This window comes from Hippopotamus amphibius, chromosome 14, assembly GCF_030028045.1.
Source record: "Hippopotamus amphibius kiboko isolate mHipAmp2 chromosome 14, mHipAmp2.hap2, whole genome shotgun sequence".
NCBI lineage: Eukaryota > Metazoa > Chordata > Mammalia > Artiodactyla > Hippopotamidae > Hippopotamus > Hippopotamus amphibius.
The window spans coordinates 2,524,869-2,549,667 of NC_080199.1; the positions used below are offsets into that span (position 1 = coordinate 2,524,869).

The 24,799-nt window shown below is 46.5% G+C and overlaps 1 protein-coding gene across 1 annotated transcript in view; it reads left to right on the forward strand.

Moving 5' to 3' along the window:
* Window positions 1–24,799, forward strand: part of COL4A1 (collagen type IV alpha 1 chain) — a 137,177-nt gene that overhangs the window by 923 nt on the left and 111,455 nt on the right. The gene's annotated exons all lie outside the window — the stretch shown is intronic.

The following is a 24,799-nucleotide window of genomic DNA, read 5'->3' on the forward strand; positions in this document are numbered from 1 at the left end:
TGTTTTCTAGTTTTCGTTTCCTCCGGGCTATGTACTTGCCGGAAAGGATCTGAGAGTTCGGTTTGCAAAAGTGAAGGCGTCCAGCTCTGGCCGGTCCCTGATGTACCGTTGTTCTTTGCTTTTTTTCCTTCCCCTGAGACGGAGTAAAACCTCAGCTGTTCCCCAGTGTCACAGCAGTTGTAGACAAAACCCTGGGAAGGTGTGGCTTCTCAACAGATTTTGCACTCCCCCCCCAATATTTAAAAATGCTGTTACTACTTTCGGCATTTCGCAGTTACTCTTTAACTGTTTCACATCCTAATTTTGCTCTTAGGCTTTTTTGTTTGTTGGTTTTGTTTGTTTTTTGTTTTTCCTCCTCTCCGCGGACTTCAGTTAACTGTATATCAATCACTGGCTGTTATGTGTCAGAATAAACCGGTGACGTGCACGCATGCCTTGTAATTGAAAGTCTGGGTGTTTGCTGGCAGCTGTGTCACTGGGTAGGGAAAGGCCTAATGGTGACACCAGCATTAACCTCTGGTTGTCTCTCGCAGCCCAGAGTCTAGCCAAGCACCCTCTTCAGTTATTTAAACACTCTCTGGCCATGATGACAAAATACTTCCCAAAGAGGCGGCTCTAGAGCACTTTATTTGGGTCTAGAACTGTTGACCAAAAGATTTAACACTTCCAAGCAGAGATGGCAAGGAAACGAGAGACAGTTCTCTATTTGGAAATAGGAAGCTCTGTTTGGACTTGGATTTTCTGATTGATAATATTAGCAAGGCAAAGCCAGTTGTCAGGGCCGGCTTTTCCAATAGCCAGGACTTTGACGAGTGAACCACTCAGCGAGTGGGAAATCAAACTCATTACTGTCGAGTCTGGGCTTATTTCACTTTCCTTGTACGTTCCTGTCCTGGCTCTGCTCTGTCCCTCAAATCTCATGTCCTGTTTCAAGAGATGTGGCGTGTGGACACCCTCTGATCCCAGTTGACTTAATGGATATTATCATTTTGCTCTATTTTTCCTGGTTTTGTCAGAGACAGAAAATTTATTAATGTGCACGTGACTTATGGCTGTACAAGAAAATCCATTAAAGATAATACTTGGCTAGCTTTAAAATTTGTCTCCCTTTTCATGCCATCAGTAACATTTTTTTTCACTTCCTTCCTTCCAAAATCAGCTGTTAGGGGTACCAAAAAGTTGAAATAATTTCCAGATCGATCCAAGCAAAATACCATTTAAACATGCGTTTTGAATGATAAGCTACTGCCAATCAATCACATGCCAATTCAGAAGCCAGTGGAGTGATGCTTGGGTTCCCTGCTTTTCGTGGAGGGGCTGAACCTGTGTTACCTGCATTGGTACCCACACATCACCTGCTAGGTGCCAGGCGCAAAGTGCACTGATTATTGCAATTATTCACATGGAAGGCTGTTTGAGTTTATATTTGATCATATCTGCTATGGCCATACTGTTCATTTGCTGGTGGGTGGGCTTTCTAAGCCAGTGATTTTTCTCCCACCCCCAGCTCTCCTCCCCAACTCTTCTTTCTCAGGCAAGGAAGGGGGAATAGGTTGCAGACCTAAGACGAAAATCTGCCCGTAGTGCTACAACTGGGGGTCCTCTGCTCTGAGTGTCGCAGTCATGAGCTGAACGAATCCTTCCTTCCGCAGCTTCCAGACTCCCTCCTCCAGCTCCTCTGGGCGGTGCTTCTTGACACATTTCTCAGGGTCAGAAATGTGAACTTTCCCCAAAGCATGGTGATGCCCGAGTAGGGTGTTGGCATCTCCAGACCATTAGTCACTGTTCTGGGACTGAATGACCTAGAACTGAAATGAAGGGAGATTTAATTCTTATATGAATGTGGACCACATTCTGCTGGGAATGTAATTTAAATGAGGAGGCTGATTTTTGACGTAGTCCCAGTGACAGCAACATGAACCCAGTGTCTCAGGAGTGAGCTTGGGGACGATATAATCTAAATCACTGTGCTCTTTATACGTGGAACTGGATTGGGATGAAGGAAAGCACCTCTAATACCAGCCAGGGGGAACAGTGTGCCTAGCCTGTGTGTGTGTGTGAGTGCACACTTACAGAGGTATTAGTGTGTCTCTTAGCAGTGTAGTCACACACACACAACAAGTGTGGTGTAGGGACCGTAGAATCCGAAATGTTTTGTCTGCTGTGATGAAGCTGATGATTCCGGAGGGCTTAGGAGCCCCCTGCCTCAGTTTCCCTGGCATACCTACTCCGATCCATCCTTCCTGCCTTCATCCTGCACATGCGCCCTGAGCGAGTCTTCAGGCCACACCCTCTGCCTGGCACAGGACCATGCATCCGTGATCGGGACCCACCCTCCTCCCCCAGGAAGGCTGTGGTCTCCCGAGAAATACTGAGAAAGAAACAGGCACGTGCAACTCAGGATGGTAAATGCTTCAGTCAGGGTAAGCCTAGGGTCATACAGCAGCACCTACCCCAGCTTTGGGGCATTCAAAGGAAACTTCCAGAAGGACATCCCACCTCTGAATCTGAGGAAGGAATGGGGACGGTAGACCCGGCATCTTATTTTCATATGACTTGCCATTGCATTATACTCCGAAAGCTGGATAGTTCTTCCTTTGCCCTTTCACAGATCAGGCTGTCTTTGCATTTAAAGAAGACCTTGAGGTTCCCGCCTTTGAGACACCAAGATGCCATTGTTTCGATGACAAACTTTCCTCTGGGTGGGGTGGAGACACACCGAGGTCTAGGAGAGCGGGGGTAAGACCCCAGCTCCAGCACAGGCCCCCTCCGGAGGTCGCAGGTAGATCGGCATGTTTGCAGAGTTGCAGCACGGATGACTGATTCTAGGCAGGAGTGCCTCTAGGAGCTGACCTAGAAAACCTCCCCTCACGGGGGGCAAGGGCACGGGGTAATTCACAAAACCCCGCATTATTCATTAACAAGACTGCCTTCAGATTTCTTGGAACTGGTGAGGATGGCCGTCGCTGAGCGAGTTCGGTTATCCGGTTAAGAACTGGTCAAGATTTTGCAGACAAATTGAATCCACAAGTGACACGCGAAAGAAATCCCCTTAGAAACGGAGGGGGCGTCAATCAGTGAATAATTTACAGCCCTTGTTTTGATGGGGCTTACCGTGTTTGCTCTAACAAAGGTTCCAGAAACTGGGCGAGGATGAGTCTCATTAAAATGTCTCTCAAGCAGATTGGATATTTTGAGGTCTTGGGCTCGAGTAAGCAAAAGCAACAATAGGATGCCTAAGATAATATCATCAGAGCATAGTTCTTCCTGCCATTGTTAAACAACCACTAAGAAATGTCAACTACAGGACAATACAGAAGACATAGTCCTCCCATTCTTGTGCACACAATGAGAGGACGTGTAAACCAGACAGTGTTTCAATCAAGGAGTTTCCCGCTTGAAGAACAGCGACCGGTTCCAACCTGCATGGCCCCTCATTGTTCTCCTGGTCTTAGTCCTGTGACATTCGTCTGTCCTGGGGTCCTTTCTATTTCTCTGCTTCTCTGTTCTTCCTCTTCCAGACCCCCGGGGAGGGTGGGCCACGGTTGGGGGGGGGGGGTGGGCTCCAGCAGGCTTCTCTTTTCCTCCAGCCTCCCCACTCCCACGATCCGTCAGCATTCCGTGAAGGGGACTCCAAAGCTTTCTCTTGAACCCCAGCCTGGTGTCCTCATGCTCCCCGGGAATGTCTCCCCGCTGCTGTCCTGCTTTGATGGCAGACTTAGCAAACATGTCCAGAACCGAGCTTACCATCTTTTACCAACTGACTGCCTTTCTCACCTCACCCGTTTTCGTCACCGATGCTGCCTGATGCTTCCTGATGCTCAGCCCAGAGACCATGGCTTCATGTGGAGGCCTCACCCTTCCCTCCTTTTTAACTTCATGCCACCCAGAAACTCATTCTACCCTTCCTCCTTCTACCTGCTCCTCAGAGCCCCCTGGGCTGTGTCTTCCCATGGCTGCACCCCCATGCCAGGTCTACTCGCCCTGTGCAGAATTGCTGCTCATCCCTCCTGGCGCCTGTGCTCCTTTTAGCCTTGTCTTCTCTCCAGCCCATTCCTCATGTTGTCCTGAGTCTGTCTTCAGAGATCCCACTGTGACCACGTGACTCCTCTGCTCAGCATCTGACAGTGGCTACCCACTATCTGACCAAAAGTCCCCAGCTCTGTGGCTGAGTGGTCTTCATCTGTTTGTTTTTAATAAAGACTTTATTGTTTAGAGCAGTTTTAGGTTCAAAGCAAAATTGAGAGGAAGGTAGGGAGATTTTCCATCTAGCCACTATGTCCACACAAGCACAGCCTCCCCTGTTATCCACATCTCCCACCAGGTGCTACGTTTGTCACAACTGAGGAACCTACACGGACACATCGTCGTCACCCAAAGTCCATAGTTTACCTTGGGGTTCGCTCTTAGTGTTGTCTGTTCTTGGGTTTGGACAAATGTGTCATGGCAGGCAGCCATCGTTATAGTAAACACGGAGTATCTTCACTGCCCTGAAAGTCCCCTGTGGTCTGCCTGCCTGTTCATCCCCTTCTGTCCCCAACCCCTGGCAACTACTGATCTTTTTACTGTCTCCATAGTTTTGCCTTTTCATATAGCTGGAATCATCCATTATGTAGACTTTTCAGATTGGCTTCTTCCACTTATTCACATGCATTTAAATTTCCTCCATGTCTTTTCATGGCTTGACAGCTCATTTCTTTTCAGCACCTAATACTATTCCCTTGTCTGTGTGGACCACAGTTGATCTATCCACTCATCTACTGAAAGACATCTTGGTTGCTTCCAAGTTTTGGCCAGTTTGAATAAAGCTTCTGGACACATCCGTGTGCAGGTGTCTGAGTGGACCTCAGTTTTCACCTCCTTTGGGTAGATACCAGAGTGCACCGTTGCTGGAGCACGTGGTAAGAAACCAGCAACCTCTCTTCCAAAGCGGCAGTGCCATCTTGCGTTCCCACCTGCAGCGTGTGAGAGTTCCTGTTGCTCCACATGCTTGCCAGCAGTTGATGCTGTCAGTGTTTTGGATTTTGGCCACTTTAATAGATGTGTAGTGGTACCTTGCTGTTTTTTTTTTTTTCCCTGAGGCAAGGAATACGACTTTATTCAGAAAGCCAGGAAACTGAGAAGATCCTTGCTGTTGTTTTAATGAGGGTTGGCTTTGCATACTCTTCGCAGTGTGGGTTCATGGATTTATCTGGTCTGTTCTTCACACTCCCCAGCTTGCAGGGTGGCGGCTGTCATGAAGGACTTATCTCTGTGTTCCACCGAGCAGGGTAATCTTTTTGAGGCTTGGGCCCCTGATCCATCGGATGAAGGCAGCACAGTGTCTGCGGAAACCTCTAAGATGTTCAGTGAGGTTGTGCGTGTGACACAAGTAAGCCCTCCAGAGACGTTTGTTGTCATCACTGCTGCATGGCTGGGCTCCCATTGTCTTGTGTGTGTTGGTTCCACACCTTTGGCGATTTTGAGATGCTGGAGGACAGAGCTGCTTGGAGAAACTCCCCCATCGTGTGGGGCAGTGCTGCATGCACAGAGGGAAGTTGTGAGTTACTTTCAGTGGGTTCAGTGTTCCCATCTGCTGTTCACTGAGGATGCTGGGAGGCCTGGTAGGAGTTGAGTGCTGGCTCCTGGAAATTCTGTTGCATTGCTGACCCCTGTAGTAGTTTTAGGCAACATAAAGGAAAGTAATATCAAACGAAGGTGTTTCCTCTCAATTTGGAATTTGAAGTAGATATTCCATCATAGACTAAACACGACTTGGAAATATACACAAGACTGAACTCTTTGTGTAAATAGTTTATTCCATGGTTTAGTAATATTCCTGCTTTGCTAGGTTTGGTTTTTAGTCTGCACACTATAAGAACATTTCATGTCATCTGACTTTTAAAGCTTGCTTGATTTGTGGTCAAATAAAAGACAAATGCCAAGCATCCAAATCAGGTACTAAGGCAATACATCACATGCGCACATGCTGGTTCTCTCGCTGGTAGAGGGCAATGATCTCACATCCTCATCTTTCACTGCTCGTCAAGACTTTGTTAGGAGCTTGGGAATTACTGTTGTTTATTGCTAGATACACGTCTTCGTGCACCGTGGGCATTTCTTTCTTATTCAGATAACAGCAAGAGATGCTAGCTGTGACCTGGGAGAGGCCAATTTGATGTCAGTTGCCCCGTTCCCATTTCACCAAATTTCCCAACAGTTGGAGACCTGTTGATAGAGTCAGAGTTGAACCAATTCAATAAATGAACCAATTCAGTGGACTGTGTGGAGACACCATTCCTATATTTGACATTTAATTGAAATTATTAAAAATTTTTATTGAGTTTCTGCTTTAGGAAATGAGCACATTCCTTTAGGAAGAACAAAACTCAGGGTTTTCTTGTGGTAACTCAGTGTTTCTAGAGCTGTTTGCACAGGCTTTTCCCAGCTGCCACTCACACACCTAGAGCTGCAGAAGGCTCAGAGCACTGAGGGGCATGGCAGCCTGTGTCTTCACTTCAGAAGGACCAACACCCCTAACAGCCCTTGGTGAGCACACGGGGCACTTTTCAGGGCACTAAGTCAGTACTGGTTTCCTGTTTCAGGATGTTACACATGGGCCCAAGGATAACTACTGTACTATTTTTCCTTCATTTCTATAAAATAAATAATGTTAATATATATTTTAATCAGTGGCAGATTTGGCTACTGCATCTCTAGCAATATTTTAAAATAGTAAGCATGTTATTTTTGTAATAAGAAAAAGCAATCAAAATTTATTCTAAAATCCAGTTATCCTTTCATGTAACCGTTGACTTTGTCTTGAGCACGAGAGCATTAATTTCCATATCATCCAAGAGGATCAGCTTTAGAATGTCATTTTTAAACACAAGCAACTCCTTTTCCTAATTGGCTTTAATTTTTGAGCTGTGTTTTAACATTTTTTAAAGAATAAAACTGTAACGTCACGGAGTTATTACTAAGTTGCATGAAACTTACTTGCTAGGTCCCGACTATTCCTGCATTAAAGCTTGAGTTAAGATGATGTTATTATTATTATTACCACCTATAATGAGCAAGGTTTTATTAGGGAAAATACCAATGAAAGTTTTGTCCTTTTTTTTGTAGTGTCCATTTGGAAAATACTTGATCTAACTGTGTATCTTAAACAGAAGTCATTGCATACTGTGGGAGAATTCAGCCTAAGTCCAAGGACCCTAAAATTATCCAGGCAAAAGAAATGCCTATTTCTCTATGAAGCTTGCATTAGACTCCTGGAAAGACAATTGCAGGGACTTCCCTGGAGGTCCAGTGGGTAAGACTCTGCGTTCCCAATGCAGGGGGCTCAGATTTGATCCCTGACTGGGAAACTAGATCCCATACGCATACTGCAAGTAACAGCCCGAGTGCCACAACTGCCTAGTGCAACCGAAAAAAAAAAAAAAAAAAAGGACAACTGAGTGTTTCAGATACACCCAGAGAGCCACGTAGCCCAGCGACACACTTGGCCCACACGGGGTGGCAGGCACTGCAGGGAAGCACGTGGGTGCTGCTTTGAATCCCAGCTTGCCTCTTAGGGCTGTATGGACGTGTGCACCTCACCTCTCTCTCTGCCCACCCCCCAGCATCTGTAAAATGGGGACAACAGTAGTGCCTGGATTCGAGGACAGGCTTGAGGATTAAATGAGCTGATGTCTATAAAGCGTGTATACAGGGCTGGCTGCTTGCTTGTTAAATGAACAAATTGCAAGGAATACATAGCAGAGTAATTATATCATCAAAGCATCTTAGGGTTGGAGAAACACAGAAGGCTGTCACAGCAGTGGACCTGGAGCTGGAGCTCGCAGCAGAGTCCCCGGGAGGGCTGGGTGGGACACAGTCGCCCGCCCCCACTCCTGCTGCCTCTGCCTAGGGGTTTGGGTGCCCCCAGGAATCGCATTTCCAACAGGTGATGCTGACGCTGGGGGTCAGGGGACCACAGATCCCTTCCATTCTCTTCACTCACAGGGGCAGCCGCTTAATGGATGTGCGCTGCAGACAGGCTGTTGTATTTAAAGTGGCTCTCCCGATTCTGAGGTTCCCTTTTCCTTGTTGGCTGTGGTCACTGCAGGCAATTCCAGCCCTGTGATGCTTTTTGGGGGGTTAGAATGGGGAGGTCCTGATGCAGGCATGCGAGGTGTCAGGATGCGGGAGAGGGCGTGGCTGATGGGCAACGGGGACAGCTGGAGCCCGGAGAAGACCCTGGTCCTCTGTGGTCCTCCTGTCCTCGTCAGGACCCGGGACACGGGTGTTCTCAGGGTGATCCACTGTACGTCAGAGGTTTTCCATCTTTGTGGCCCATTCTCGCCTTGGCACCTGCTGGCGGTAGGTTCGGAGTTTGCTCAGAGGCTGGTCGAGCCAGAACCCACTCAGGTCTGTGAGCAGGACCCCCAGGCTGGGCCGCGTCTTCTCGCAGTGCCCGCCCGCGCCCACCTCCTCCGCGCCTTGGCCTCCTGGGCCCCGAACGAGGAATTCCTGTTTTCTGCCTTCTTATGGCCACATCCATTTCCTGGAGATTATAGACCACTTGGGGTTAGTGGTTTAAGAGAACGCGTAATTTTTGGTCAGGAAATGGCCTGTAAAATTCAGATGAATTTGCCAAAGCAGGAAAGTGGGTTAGTGGTGGAAAAAACACTGCAGTATGGGCAGTGCAGGCCCTGGGTCGATGTATTTCAGATAAGAACACAGACCTGGTCCAGAGTCAGCTCCCGTCGCTGATAAGCTGGGGGTGACGCACGCCTTATCACGTGGGGCGAGCAGCAGTCTTCTCCAGTCGTCCCCCGTTCACGCCTCATCTGTGACAAACAGTTGTGCGTGGACACATGACGCGAGACAGACGCGTCTTATCAGTTTGTTAAAGCAACTCTGAACAGAGAGCTGTTGGGTGCCTTAGTAATAATTAAAATTGTTTTTGTAAATACTTGCAAATAATAAAAACTGTATTTCTTTATTCTGGAATTCAGGCTTTTAAACCTAAAAAATTTCTGTAATTAATCATTTTTTTATTATTTCTTGTTGGCCTTAGATTTTTCTCTTCTTTCATGAAGGTTATCATCCATTAATATGTTACAGAGAGATGTGTGTTTTTCTCTTGACTGGATAATTCATTTAAAACATGTAACTTTGGGCATTGCTTTAGGCCAGAAGCCAAATTTGTAATCAAAGTGCCATTTTTTTGTCACGTTAGTGAAACTAAAACAAGCAAGGCTAAGAATTCGCCTAAGCACACAGCACAAATTAATCTGTTCTTCACTCTGTATCTTCCTTCTGACATTCGAAATAATTGGAAATTGCATTCAGTAAGCGTGTGTTGAGCACTCACTCTGGGTCAAAAAAATATGCAGGCAGTTAAAATTGTTCTTATGCTTTGTATTCTGATATATGCCCAAGGTAAAGTAAGAGTAATTTTAATAATGGTGTAATACATATTACATTCAAAATTTAAAACTTTCACTGTTCTCTTTTTGCCCCAGAAGTTTTCACTTAGGTTCTGAAAGTCTAGAAAGAACATCATACAATCACAGACTCTGGAGCCAGACCTCATGGATCTGAATTCTTGATCTACCAGCAACTAGCTGTTTGACCTTGGGCAACTTACTCAACCTCTGTGTGCCTCAGTTTTCTCATCTGTATAATAGGGGTAGTAATGCTATTGTTGTGAAGATAGTACACGTGATATTGCATGGAAAGCACATATGTGAGTGCTCGCCACGTCCTGAGTCCAAGAAGTGTTAGCTTGTAGTGTTGATTTCATTATTCTGTGATTGATATTTTTCTGTAATCCAAACTATGTAGACTGAAAAGTAGCTTTCTTTCACCCCTACTTCATCCCTTAAAATGAAGTAAGCTTTCTTGGATAATTTATAAATATTAAGCTTAGAATGATATTCACACACAAATTAAATGTTTTAATTGCATATTTTTAAAGGTATAATTCTATCCTTAAAGTGTTCCTAGATGGAAAACTGGGCTTTGAAGCATGACAGCAATGCAACGACCAAAGCAAGTCAAAATGAAATGTATTGTAGTGATTTCATGTAGGAAGTGGCAGTGTTACCACTGTTTCAGTCCTTGTGAGATATTCTGACCGTTGGTAATTTATAGCCACTTGGAAGAGGACTGTCTCCCATCGGTTTCTCCTTCTCAGTGACTCATGTGGAAAGAGCATAATTTCATAGGACTTGTGCAAAACTGGAATCACCTTGGAGACCTTTGTCTCTGAGCTTGGTAAAATGGGAAAGGCATCTCTTGCTTAGCACGGGAAATGGAGGGTTCCCGGGCTCTCTTCCCTCAACTTGTCAAATGCATGTGGTTTCTTGGAGTCGGATGATTGATTCTGGTAATTTTGCACCGATGCACCCACTAGATGGGTCTGACTCAAGGTCACGAGCTCACCTTTTAGTGATCGATTTCTCACTTCTAACCAGTCCCTCCCGAGTCAGCCAGTCCTGGACGGCCGCGAGGGTTTGGGTGTGAGCGCAGGTGTGGGGGCAGATTCCAGGGGAGGCTCAGTCTGGGGCTGGAAAGCACACGTGACATTGAGTTTGATTCTCTGTTGGAGGGGCTGCGTCTCTGTCTGCCTTGGGCCGACGTTTTCCATGATGGAAGGTGTCTAAGGGACACCAGAGGTAGGGCTCCCAGCCGTATAAACATTTGCTGTGAGATCCATTTTAGAATTCACCTTAGGTCGCAGTCAGAAAACCACAGAGTGGGACAGGGCAAGAGGAAAATCCCAGCGCGTGACAGACCGAGGCTGTTTATGCAACAGGAAGCCGAAGGATGGGATCGCCTCGTGTATCCTGATAAAGAGCCTTTCTGCAGAGGTCTACCTGTCCTACACAAGTGAATCTTAGTTGTACGTTTTTACAGAATGATCATTTATAGGATGGTAGATCACATGCAAATATACATATGTGTATTTATGTATACCTACACGCATACATGAGCTATATGCATACCATACACACAGTGTGTATATCAACATAATTACAGGTATTCATTCCTGCACTTGTACAATCATTCATGTAAATAGTATTTATTGTACATCCGGGCTGTGGGTCAAAACAGACAGGTATTGCTGCCCTCAAAGGTCGTGTGTGGAATTAATACAAGCAATTTTGGCCTTCGATCATGCTGAAGTAGAAATTATTTTAAAAGATGTCCCCCTTGGCAGTTTTAAGAATGGCTCAGCCTCAGGAATTCAACTTTGCTGAAAGCATTATAAATATAAGGGAGAGAACTCAATTCTCTTATAGGAACTATCACTTACTTTGTATCTCTAAAGGAAATTCTTGAGACTAGCAGATATTCAGGGTTGTTCTATTTATTTAGAAATTAGAAGTTTTGAAACATCTCTAGGGGCGGAAATGAATGAGCTGGGTTCTTCTCTTCCCTGGGAATTATGCAAGGCTGGCCATGGGAAAACAGCTTGGATTTAGGGTGGACAAAGGTGTCAGATGTGGAAATACCAGATGTAAGGATGGAGATTTCTAAAAGCAAATGTGTTTCTACAGCGTTCATGACTTCCAGGCATTTCAACGCCAGCGGCATGTGTCTCAACAGTGGTGATGAAACAACATCGTCCTTTGCCTTACAGTTGCTTCGCTGTACGGCCAAGTCAGCAGGACCCTGGGTGAGGAGGCCTAAGGCAGGCATTCAGAAAGGGGGATGCTTTTGTAACCAGCAGGGCCACACCCTGAGGACCTCCAGCTTCCGAGGGGACAGTGGTCATGCCACCCCACTGTGTCGGGCAACCCCGGTGGGACAGACTGTGTAACAGCACCAACAAAGGAAGAGCGGGAGTCCTCTGGCTCAGCGTCTGCTTGAATCTAGAGGACTTCTGGTCACAGCCCTTGAGCCCTTTTCTCTGAGTTACGCTGTTTAGCAGAATTCAAGTCTTGTTCCAAGGACCCAGGTTTTCCAGGTTTCCTGGGCCAAAGCCATCTAATTTGTGAGTTAGGGGCAAATGAATCAGAAACATGAAGACTGTTTCTGGGAAAACATTGAGTGGCTTTAAAAAGAAAACGTAGGTCAAAGTTCTGGGTAAAATGTGTTGGCCAGCTGTCCTGGACAATTGGCAGGACATGTCCCGTATTATCCTGCAACCGTGAAAAGCTATTAATGTGGGGGAAAGACACGTAAAAATCTCTGATGAAATATCTGATGTTACACAGCCTTTTTGCTAGGAAATGATAGAAATGATCCTTACTGAGCTTAATTCTTTAATTGGCCATTCTCCTCTTAAAGTGTTGGCCAGCAAAGAGGAGGTATATTTCCAATGTGTCCAAGCATCATATTCACATGTGGCCGGATCTGAGCTGGGTCTGCTGTGTTGGAGCAGAGTCACTGGTGACCTCAAGTCAGGATGACAGAGGATGGGACTGTAACTACTAGAAACAACTCCAGACTTTAATGCAGCTCGTTCCAGCCCTGGATGGTATGCCGCTGTGTAGTGTGAGAGAATGCAGTATTATGAACTTGAAAGCTGTTCATGGCAAAGAAAAGATGTTAGGTTGAGTTTCTCATTCCCACGAGCCTGGCAGGTAGCGGCACCAACCACCAGCTTGTATGGTGTTTTATCCATTTTTCCCAGAGTGAGGGACGTGACCCCTGAGTGCCGTCAGCTTTGCAGCCCGAGGACATACGAAGCAGATGTTTCTTTATATGCAGTGGTTTTATGCTCTGTTGGTCTTATTTCTTTAGAGGTTGAGCCTTGGCTAGTTTGCACAGGTGGGCCAGCCCCCACTGTGGGTGTCTGGGTGGTGAGTGAGACAGAAAAGGTCGGGCGTGGGCTCTGCACGCGTCTGGTTGGCCCTGGGTGTGTCCTGAGCTGGAGGCAAGCTCGGTGGAATCTAGCATTTATCTCCAGTGGAAGGAGAGTGACCATGAATACGTTGAGGAGAAGCTCTGGGGAAGAGGTCAAGGTGGGAAGATTTGAGCCTTTTTAGAGCAATCAGTAATTTTTCTCCCGCAGTTGCAGTCTACCTGTGCATAGGAGGTTTATCGTCTTTAGCTACTAAGAGAGGTTACCAGTGGCTACCTCGAGTGCTGGTAACATAGATACACTGTCATGTTTTTCCTAACCCTCCACGTGGGGAAACTCTTTGAAGGCCTGCTGGTCCCCACTGCCTTCCTGCCAGAAATCACCTCTGAGCACCTGTCTTTCCCATACTTGGGGCCACGCAGGTGGTACTTGTTGTATCAGGCCCTGCATAAGAAAATGGCATGCAAGGGGTTTGCAATACCTCTCCCCAAATTAGACTAGATTCAAGAAATTATAGTCTAGTAATCATTTTGTGATATATACTTGCATAAAATCAATACATTGTATACTTTAAACTTCTACAGTGTTGTCTGCCAATTATATCTCAGTAAAGGTGGAAAAAAGGTAACAAAACTTAAAAAAATAAATTCAATTTACAAGTAAAAAAAAAAAAAGAGGGTATAGTCTACTCCAGGCCACAAGATGGCCCCTTTAGTTGGGGGGGAGTCCATGAACCCCTTGAAACCATATGCATATTTAATGAGCAGGTGCACGGTGCATTTTTTTCATTGAAGTATAGTTGATTTACAATGTTGTGTTAGTTTCAGTTGTACGGGAAAGTGATTCAGAGATATATATATGTGTGTATGTGTGTGTGTATATACACCTTTTTCAGATTTCTCTTTTCCATCATAGGTTATTACAAGATACCGAATATAGTTACCTGTGTTATATCGTAGAACCTAACAAGGTTTATCTGTTTTGTATAAAGTAGTGTATATCTGTTAATCCCAAGTTCCTAATTTGTCTGTTTGTCCTTTGGTAACCATAAGTTTGTTTTTCTACGTCTGTGCGTCGTGAGTTTTTATGCACGCAATGTCGGGGGCATATTTCAGACTCTCAGAGAGAGAGAGATGCCATAGACCATTGCTCTAGAGGGGTTTGGTAGTGGATTTTTATAGTAAGATCTGTTGAAAAAGATTTATCAAGGAAAAAGTCCTCGAATCTAGCAGTGGGTAAGAACAGTGCTAAATTCGACAATGTCTCCAAAGATTTGGCTGTTAGAAGCAGGCAGGACGCAGGCCCTTCTCAGGGTGATGGGAAAGTTGATCCGCGAAGACAGCTTTGGCGAACATCAATCTCGTTGTCGAGGTTGGATGCTTGGCGTTTATCTCATTTCCGGGAACCATTAAGTGCCTTTGCATGTGTGCAGATCCCGTGTTCTCAGCTGCATGTCAGTTTCTCTGTGCGTCTTGGCAGGCGGGACAGTGGCGGCATCCTTACGTAGATCGGAGGCCCAGCCAGTGTCGGCTGACCAGCTGGTTGGTGGCCACAACCATGCTGGGGCAATTGAAATTGGGAGATGAAGCTAGAATGTATTTATCTGCAGGTGGCAGGGCTGGGGTCACTCTGAGAGCCCAGCTTGGAGCTCTGGAAGTGGAGAAAGGAGAGAGAGAAACTTGTCTGAGCAGACACGATGGCGTGCGAGCTCGTGAGGCGTGCAGGGGACTTTGTGACTAAGGAAGTACCGCACACCTGCGGAAAATCCTCCCACTCTCGGCACCTGCTTTGGGGGTGCGGGATACAGAGACCCACAAAGTCTAGCTTTTCCCATCAGCCACATGCGGCAGAGAATCAGCTGTGCAGGGGGCCAGCCGGGCCCACCCCTGTGACCTCAGCGTAATCATGAATTATTAATAGCATTCCCGTTCACTCCCGGCAGTGTCCTGATCTGGAAGATAAGCTGTGCAGGCAGCCTGGTCCTGAGGAGATTACACGGTTACAGCTTTCCACCTCATCTTGAGGAACAAAGCACATTCTTCGGTGCTGAGAGATGCTGAAGGATTTAAAAGATAAAATCAAAAATTTGGAAGGATTGGATGTAAATGTGGAGATAGTCGAAGAGACAAGCAGATTTTAACTGCTTTTCACTGCTACTTGGCATCAGTGAAGCTTTTCCTAGGAGAAAAGGCATGAAGTCAGGGTTCAGAGACATAATTTTTTTAAACTGAAGTATAGTCCATTTACAATGTTGTGTTCATTTCTGGTGTACAGCACAGGGATGCAGATGCATGTATATATATATATTCTTTTTCATATTCTTTTCCATTATGGTTTATTACAGGATATTGAATTTAGTTCCCTGTGCTACACAGTAGGTCTTTGTTGTTTATCTGTTGTATACATAGTAGTTTGCATCCGCTCATCCCAAACTCTTACGCTGTCGCTCCCCACTTTCCCCCTGGGCAACCACAAGTCTGTTCTCTACGTCTGTGAGTCTGTTTCTGTTTCATAAATAAGTTCATTCATGTCATATTTTAGATTCCACATATAAATGGAGACATAATTTTAGGGTCGGGGGGGTGCTCCCAGGATTCTTGGACAAGTGGGGGTTGGCCATTGTGCTTGGAGAAGGGCAGGCAGGGCCATTCGCTTCTCGGTGTATGAGCTCCAGGTGGAGATGGGCCCCCTTCCCCCGATGCACCCGCTTCTGTGCTCGTCCAAGAGCCCAGAGACCTGACCTTGGGGAAGCCTGGTTCCCGCGAGCTCCCACCACTGCACGGTAACCCCTTCCATTGTTCACCGACCAGCCCTGATAGAGACCGGAAAAGTGTCCAAGGTCACGGGCAGAATGAAGTGGAAGGTGATGTTAAAAAAGGGGGGTGGAAGAGGCACTGGTGCCACCCAGAAGGGGAGCCGGGGTTCTGGGTTCTGTTGGGAAGTGACCGTGCGGGGGGTCGGCGTGTGCAGTTTGGGGGTGAAGCTGGAATCCAGGGAGCAGAAGGAGCCTGGCGGCCCGAGGAGCCTGTGAAAAATGTTATGGGCTGTGTTGCCTTTTAAGGAAAACTCTAGTGTAATATAAACATCTTGTGGGTCATTAGATGTACTGATTAAGAGGCTAAAGCAGAAAAGTAATTATGTCTTGGACATAAAAGTTAAACAGTGCAGTGACATTTTCATGTGAAAACTTCAGCTGCACAGATCGGGTTCCCTCTGGGGAGCTGGACACAGCTGGTCCGTCTCCACGTCTGAGCTTGGGGTGTGCCCGCGTGGGGACGTGTGAGCACACACACTGCATCACGGAGGGGAAGGTTGGCGCCACCAGTTGTTGCAAGATTCAAAAAGAAGAGGTGGTCCGTGGTGAGTCCAGCCCGTGAGGGGCAGCCTGTGGCGTTATGCGCACCTCCTGCTCCTTGCTTCTCGAATCCTCCACCTAGGAGGAGCTGCGATGTTAGTATTTCGCCCCGATGGGTGGCTGTGTATATTCTCCATGCAGGTCTGCATTTAGATCCATCATTATTTTCTTTCCAATACATCAAATGAACTCCCATTTTCGTGATTTGTAATTTTTGTGCAAAGAAAACACACACTGCATAATAAAAATGGACTCAGTGAAGTGGGAACAGTTCTGTCTGTCAGACGCTGTCCCTTGTGGTTAGATAATCTTTAAACAGATAATCTTTTGGTTGTAAGAGATAAAAGTCTGCATATCTCTTAAAGCATGCATTCTTCCCTAAGGGGTGACAGGTCTGTGTGTTAGACGCATTTTCCTGTGTCATCACCGCACTCGGGGTGCAGGTCTCGCGGTCTAGGGTTACAAGCAGGCTTCCTGAGTCTGGACAGAGTTGGCACTTCCTGGACCGCAGGTGCTGTAGCTCCCACATTAGTCCCTGAAAGGAGGCTTTTCTCTGGGCAGCAGCTGCGTGGAGCTCTGTCTGCACTTCCTCCTGGTAAACAGCTCGGAAGCCCCCTGATAGGGAGGTGCGTTTGATTTCCAAGGTAGCGTCCTTGAACTCCAGCCAGGCGCTCCTGTGCGAGTCCACCTTGGTGCCGGCTCCCAAGGACATCCTGACTTCAGTCTGGACACCGTGGCCGCATGAGCTTTCTGCCCAAGTGGCAGACCATGGTGGCCAGCCATCTGGCCTCCGGAGAAAAGTTCCACGAGTGCGGTATGAACCCCAATGTAAACCCCACTTGTTCTGTGTTCAATGGGAGAAAGGGAGCCTCGGCCCCAGGGCGCTTTCTCAATCGGAGAGGAAATGGGACTCCCACGCAGCTGAGGTAGTAACGGGACTGGCTCCTCTGTAGACGCGGGCTGGGACTATCCAGGTCTGCACCTGCACCTGACGATTTGGACTGGATCGCCAGCGTGCCGGCCGTGGGCTCCGTTGGGGACCACGTGTCGTCTGGCTTGCAGCGGAGGTGTCCCTGAGCCCGGAGGACTCTGTTACTGTCGTCGAGAGGTGGATGGACACAGATGAGAGCGTTCGTTCCCTGTACACGTTAGTCGGAGAGAGGACGCCTGTGTGTGGACATCGCCCCGTCCTCGGCCTTGGAAGCCCGCCTGTATGTTGGGTGTGGGGTGGGGATGCCCGACGGCCCGCTCGCCTCTGCCTAGGTGGGCGGCCTCTGGGGTGAGGGAGGGTGTGAGATCAACAGCTCTTCCGCACGCCGTTCCCCACCCTCAGCCTGCAGTTTTCCAGATGCCACTCCTGAATTTTCTGGAGTTTTGAGTTGTTTCCAGACTTGTTTCGAAGGAGAGCTTTGAACTAGTGTAGAATATACAGTGGGGATCTTCCCAGGAACAAAGCCGGTGGGACTTGGTCACTGTGGGCTGAGGTTGGGGTCCGGCGGCTTGAGAGACAGTAGGAAGTACCCACTCTTTACTGTGGGGGCCTGGAAAGAGGGAGCCTTTGCGAGCTTACTGCTGGGCTGGCCCCCGGCCAGGCTGGACTGCAGCTGTGTCCACGCCGTTTTCTGAGGCCTGTGTGTCCGTCCCCCGCAACACGGAGGGGCTGCAGGTCCGAGAGCTGAGGCTGAGGCGAGGGGGTGCTCGGGGTCGGGGAGCAGAGCGTCCGCGAGGTTCAGGGCCCCGTGGGGTCACCAGGCTGCCGACCTGGCCCTCTGGGTGCTGGGACGAGGCCGTCCCTGCGGAAGGCGGCCATGTATCCCGGCCAGCTGGCTGTGACCCCTTGTCTGTCTCACTGTCACAGCCCTGTTTCTCTGGGGACTGTTCCTCCTCCCTCCTCACTCAGGATGGGTGTCCTGGGATGACCCCTCGCTGCCTCTCCCGGTCCCCACCGCCCCACCCCAAACTCCCTGTGTCTCAGCGCCACCACCCCAGGCAGGACCCCTGCTGTCTGGGCCTGAGCCCCGCTTGTCCACGCTTCTAGGCACTGTCATTTCCTCTTTGCCCTCCGAGATCCCCTCGCTGTGTAAACGCCTCCTGTGAATAAAGCAGGCAGTGATCTGCCCAGTCTCTCCTGCGGCGCTGGGTCACCTTACCCTGCGCGGGCAGACAAGGCCTCCAAGTCGCCGTCACCCTGGCTTTGCCAACCTTCCCGCTCCGTGAGCATCTCCCGGCAGGTCATCCCCATGTCCCTGTGTCCAGGCCTTTCCCTCTCCAGACGCACTCTCACACATGCCGGGGGGTCAGGGTTGGCACCTTTGCTCTTTGTACAGTGAGAGCCTAGGGTCCCGTTCCCAGAGGGTCTAGTGCAAGACCAGGACAGAGGCCGTGACCATTGAAAGAGCTTTGTGCTCTTTTAGTAGTCGTTGTAGCAGCGGGAAAGGTAGCAGCTGTGTTGGGAGATGTATTAGTAATTGTAGTAGCGGTAGCAGTAGTAGCAGAGGTAAAAGTAGTAGTAGCAGCAGCAGGAATAGCAGATAGGCTGTTATTATCAGGAGTAGTATTAGTAGTATTAACAGATGTATTATTATCAGTAATAGTGGCAGCAGCAGTAAGGTTAGTAAGTGTATTAGCAGAGGTAGTACTAGTAGTATTAGAAGATGTAGTGGTATTAGAAGATGTAGTAGTATTAGTAGATGTAGTGGTATTCGTAGATGTAGTGGTATCTGCAGATGTAGTAGTATCTACAGATGTAATAGTATCTGCAGATGATGTAGTAGATGTAGTAGTAGTAGTAGATGTGTTCTTAGTATCAGCAGGTGTAGCAGCAGCAGTAGTATTAGTAGATGTAGTAATAGTAGTAGATGTAGTAGTAGAGGTAGTAGTATCTGCAGATGTAGTAGTAGATGTAGTAGATGTAGTAGTAGTAGTAGAGGTGCTCTTAGTATCAGCAGGTGTAGCAGCAGCAGTAGTATTAGTAGATGTAGTAATAGTAGTAGATGTGGTAGCAGATGTAGTAGATGTAGTAGTATCTGCAGATGTAGTAGTATTAGTAGATGCAGTAGTATTAGTAGATGCAGTAGTATCTGCAGATGTAGTAGTAGATGTAGTAGATGTAGTAGTAGTAGTAGATGTGCTCTTAGTATCAGCAGGTGTAGCAGCAGCAGTAGTATTAGTAGATGTAGTAATAGTAGTAGATGTAGTAGATGTAGTAGTATCTGCAGATGTAGTAGTATTAGTAGATGCAGTAGTATTAGTAGATGCAGTAGTGATATTAGTAGATGTAGTAGTATCTGCAGATGTAGTAGTTGTGGTTTTAGTGTTAGTAGATGCACTGTTAGGAGCAGCAGCAGTAGTATCTGTAGATGCAGTAGTATTAGTAGATGTAGTAATAGTAGTAGATGTGGTAGCAGATGTAGTAGATGTAGTAGTATCTGCAGATGTAGTAGTATCTGCAGATGTAGTAGTATTAGTAGATGCAGTAGTATTAGTAGATGCAGTAGTAATGTTAGTAGATGTAGCAGTATCTGCAGATGTAGTAGTTGTAGTTGTAGTGTTAGTAGATGCACTGTTAGGAGCAGCAGCAGGAGTATCTGCAGATGCAGGAGTATCTGTAAATGCAGGAGTATCTGTAAATGCAGGCGTATTAGTAGATGTGGTAGCAGATGTAGTAGATGTAGTAGTATCTGCAGATGTAGTAGTATTAGTAGATGCAGTAGTATTAGTAGATGCAGTAGTATTAGTAGATGCAGTAGTATCTGCAGATGTAGTATCTGCAGATGTAGTAGTATTAATAGATGCAGTAGTATTAGTAGATGCAGTAGTATTAGTAGATGCAGTAGTATTTGTAGATGTAGTGGTATTAGTAGATGTAGTGGTATTAGTAGATGTAGTGGTATCTGCAGATGTAGTAGTATCTACAGATGTAATAGTATCTGCAGATGATGTAGTAGATGTAGTAGTAGTAGTAGATGTGCTCTTAGTATCAGCAGGTGTAGCAGCAGCAGTAGTATTAGTAGATGTAGTAATAGTAGTAGATGTAGTAGTAGATGTAGTAGATGTAGTAGTATCTGCAGATGTAGTAGTATTAGTAGATGCAGTAGTATTAGTAGATGTAGTAGTATTAGTAGATGCAGTAGTGATATTAGTAGATGTAGTAGTATCTGCAGATGTAGTAGTTGTGGTTTTAGTGTTAGTAGATGCACTGTTAGGAGCAGCAGCAGTAGTATCTGTAGATGGAGGAGTATCTGTAGATGCAGGAGTATCTTCGGATGCAGGAGTATTAGTAGATGTGGTAGCAGATGTAGTAGACGTAGCAGTATCTGCAGATGTAGTTGTAGTAGTAGTGTTAGTAGAGGCACTGTTAGCATCAGCAGGCGTAGGAGCAGCAGCAGCATTTACACGGCAGAAGGCCTCTTTTGTCCCTATGTCTCCTCGAGTTGGGAACTTCCCCGGCCCGTCACCCTTCTTTCCCCGGAGTCCCCCAGCACGTGCTCAGTGAGTGCCTCTGTGGGTCTCACGTGTTGGGGGAGGGTGGCAGGGCTGTAAGGCTGGGGCTCCGTGTCCCGGGAGACAGTCACAGGGCACGTAACCTGCTGCAGATCAAACGCACGCACACGGTACTATCTAACTACTTTAATTCATGCCTTTGTGCCTGGAGGTGAGTGATGCCCCAGGATCCTGGAGGGTGCCCGGAGGTGATCAGGACCTTTGGTGTTTGAAATGTGGAGGGGATAGGGAGACTGGAGGTGGGTGATGCTCTGATCTTCAAAAAAGAGGGCAAGTCTGAACTCCAGAAATCACGCGCCAGGGAACTTCGCGTGGACGATCCCGATCCCAGAGGAGTTCCCAGCAGAAAGCTGGAGAGGCTGCTTGTGGTCACTGGAAGCCGGCATGGATGCCCCTGCATCAGCTCACACGGCGGTCTTGCTTCCGGCAGGCGCACCCCACGTGACCCATGAGGTCAGGTGCACACCCTGGGGCAGTCTGCACCACTAGGAGAAGCACAGCCCTCCTTGGCGGTCTTGGGCATGGCCTTGGAATTCTTCCCAGTTCAAAGCTCCCAGCAGCTGCCCTTGATGGACAGGAACTGACAGTTGAGATGAAACCTGCTTGCTGTTGTTTATCTAGTGGATTTGCATTAGAAAATGTGATGTGGACGTGGATGGAGATGCAGGGAAGGTGGTCTTAAAGAGGCTCAGGTGAACAGCTTGTGGATGCGCGGCGTGAGTTGGATAGCGGTAATACTCAAAGAGGAAGGGAGGGCCGGCAGGACTCGTTTGTTGCCTGTAAAGCAGGTGGCGGGAGCGCAGGGATGTTTACCAGTGCGTGATGGAGAAATGACACAACTGGCAGATTGGTAAACTGACGTAACACGAGACAATAAGAAAAGGCCCTCATCTGACTAAACTTCTTTGGCTGAAAGTCACTAAACGTTCCAGACGGTAGAGGTTTGTATGTTGCTCTCCACTCTCTGATGGAGAACACTGTGAGCTGGGTTCACCCAAATTGACTTCTTAGTCTTGACTGATTTACAGATCGTTGATAAAATTGAGTCCCTGTATGAACCTCAAGTTAGAAATCGAGCCCTCCTAGTTTTTTTTTGAAACCTCACCGTCAGTATCACAGCAGAGAAGCACTTACTCTTCTCCTTCATCGCCCTTTCTGAATAATCTGCTTATTTTCAGCCTGCTGCTAATCTGGTGTTTCCTTTGGTCATTCTCAAGGGGCTAAAGGATTAACTCACGTTAATAAAATATTTTGAAATAATGACATAAACTGAGCTTCGAGAGCACAGAGTACTTTTTGGAAAGTTGAAAAATGCTCCGCGTTTCTGTTTCTCACGTTTTGTTTAGAAAGATAGTAATTCCAGCTGTAGGAGCCAGGGTAACCCTTCTGAGAGGCCTGTCATCACGTAACAATGTAGCCTCTCACAGCTGTTATCCCAGGAGAAGGACTCCGGGGAAAGCATCTTCCATGCTTGGTGGCCACACAGACCACTTGACGGTGTCAGAGGTGTTGGCAAGGTCCCTGGCTGAACGATGTTCTGTTTACTGGAAAAGTTTGAAGCTGGAGAGTTGTTTTTACATCCAAGTGGTTGAAAACACGGGACATGTAGTTGGGGTGGGAGAAGAAGCCCTTCTTTTTCACTGATCCAAAAGAATTGGGTCATTCCTAAAGCAAACAAAGTTTAATATAGCAATCTAAACAGATAATTATATTGGGCAGAAAGCGAATATAAGAGAGGAAAACCTTCAGCCGGGTATTTTGGACATATTTTATAGAGTATATGTATTAAAGGAAAGAATATGAAAAAAGCTTTATACCTTAAAAAGGAAGGGAATTCACCTATAGGTTTTTACTTAAGTATTGTCAACGTGGTTCCAAGTTCTCAGGCTAGGACAGATGAGAGGGGACCACTAGGATAACTGGAAAGTGCATTTTGAGAGGCAAATTTTTTTTTTTAAAGTCAACACACCAAATTTAGTTCTGCAGATGTAGGGGTGGGATGGGGCTCTGTCTGCAGAGGTGTGATGTGTCCAGACCATGCCATGGAAGATAATAAGCCAAAGCAAACTCATTATTTGTGAGCAAGAAATGGAAGATTCTTGGTTTTACTATATAATTCATTTTTAGAATATTTTCCCTCGTAATACAAGTGTGTCATTGTCTTCCTTTTCAATGGCATAATGGCGACTTTGTGATGTATTCATGAGAATTATGAAGTTTGGAATGTGACTTTTATTTTAAGATTTTGACGGAACTCCTAAAGGCATTTCACTTTTGACCTTTACATGAAATTTGTGGTTGACCATTGCTGGGTAAGAGGCACCCATGTGCGCCTTTTTGTTGTGTCTGAAAGTTTGGCTGTGCTGCACAGGGAGGCATGGCAGGACCAGGTAGCAAGTTTGCCTCATGTTTGTTTGTGGAACAGATTCACATGTTCAGTGCTTTTAAAATTGAGCTTTAAAAAACACTGAGTTACTTATACCTGGCAAAGTTTATCGTTTAGTAACGGATTCATAAATAGACATGAGCTCCCAAATTACAAGGGAAAATTGCCAATCGGAACAGAAAATATTAATAAAGAAGAGAAAGAGAAGAGATATCAGAAAGGCAGATCCGAAGATAATCACATAAGTGTGCAGAAAGTAGAATTTGCAGATGCTACAGCAGGAGCAAGATGGAAGTTCGTTGGGGAAACCTGGCACCTGGGGGTAGGACTTGGGCAAAGACGGTGAGTACAGCCAACGAGGGCGGTGCAGCCTTCTCGGTGACAGCCCAGGTGAGATTTGCAGACAGAAGATTCATTGAACAATAGTGCAAAGAGAGTTAGTGGCTGAGAACAAAAGAGTAGTGTGAAAGGGCACTGGTTAGACAGTTGAACAACAATAGCAAAATTACATGTATGACATCTTGGGGGGAAGCTCTCTGAAGAAATCATTCTAAACACTCCTAAGCCGCAGGTGTCTGAGGCTAGGAAGTTTTCCCCTGAAAGACAAGACCCATGTAAGTAAGAGTTTGGCATTATTTTGGTTACTTCCTGTGACCTATAGGTGTGCATGTGGCCCTCAGAGCCCCCAAGAGCATCAGTTGAATGTGTCTCACATTAATTCAAGAGATGAGAAACTGAATTAAGTAATCTGTTACGTGGTTTGCACACTCAAGGAACTGATGATCTACCTGGAAATGTGAGTTGTTTCAATGATGTCATGATATCCCAACTTGAGGATTGTGTGACTTCAGAGAATGCGTGTTCTTCATTGCACCATCCTTTATATCCAGCTACCATGACTGTAAGTGGCTCTTAAAATGTATTCTTAAGATCTTCTGAATTATTGGGAGAAAAATATTATTTGAAATTAGTTACCATATGTACTTCTCTGTGGAGGGGTCTGGAAATAAGAAAACTAGAATTTCATTTGTAATAGTTTTAAGAGGAAAAAGAAGGCAGGGTAAGCATGAAGGAACTTTTAAAAGTTTCCATCAAATGCAGCCATGTTAGGATGGGTTACCATATTGATGAAAAGAAATAGGAATAGTGTTTAAAGTTTGGAAAAAGACTGTTGGAGAGAGAGAGCGAGAGAGAGAGAGAGCTAACAATTTAAAAGATAGTATGGGAATTAAGGGGAAACGAAACCAAATGGTTACTGAGAAATCTCAAGAAAATAAAATTGCTAGTTTGAAGTTAGGGTGAACTTTAACTTACTCACCATGGAAGACTTGGGTCAAGGAAGCAATGAGGGAGGAAAGGACAGAGTCTGTCAAAGGGCCAGATGTGCAAAGGATGGCGTGAATCACCCAGAGGGAAAAGGAGCTGAAAGGCTCCAGTCGTTTGAGAACAGAGCACAGACCCTGGCACGTGGGTCGTGGTTCCCTGCACGTTTCAGGAAAATAGACGTTTGGGCATGTGGTTCTGGTCCCCCGGTCCCCAAGTTACTGCAGAAACGTCACAGGAGGGATTCTTATACAAATGAACTTGAAGTTCCTGATAAAAAGCTGTTCAGAAAAGATAGTCATCATGTCAAAAATTTCAGGCAAAGACAGATTGGAGGAAATAAAAAATAGCGTGGAAGAAAGAATGATGTTATGTGAGTGGCTAGCTTTTGAATGATGCGTTTGTTATGTGGTATTTCAGAGAAAAGGCTAATTAGCCAAAAGTGAAATGT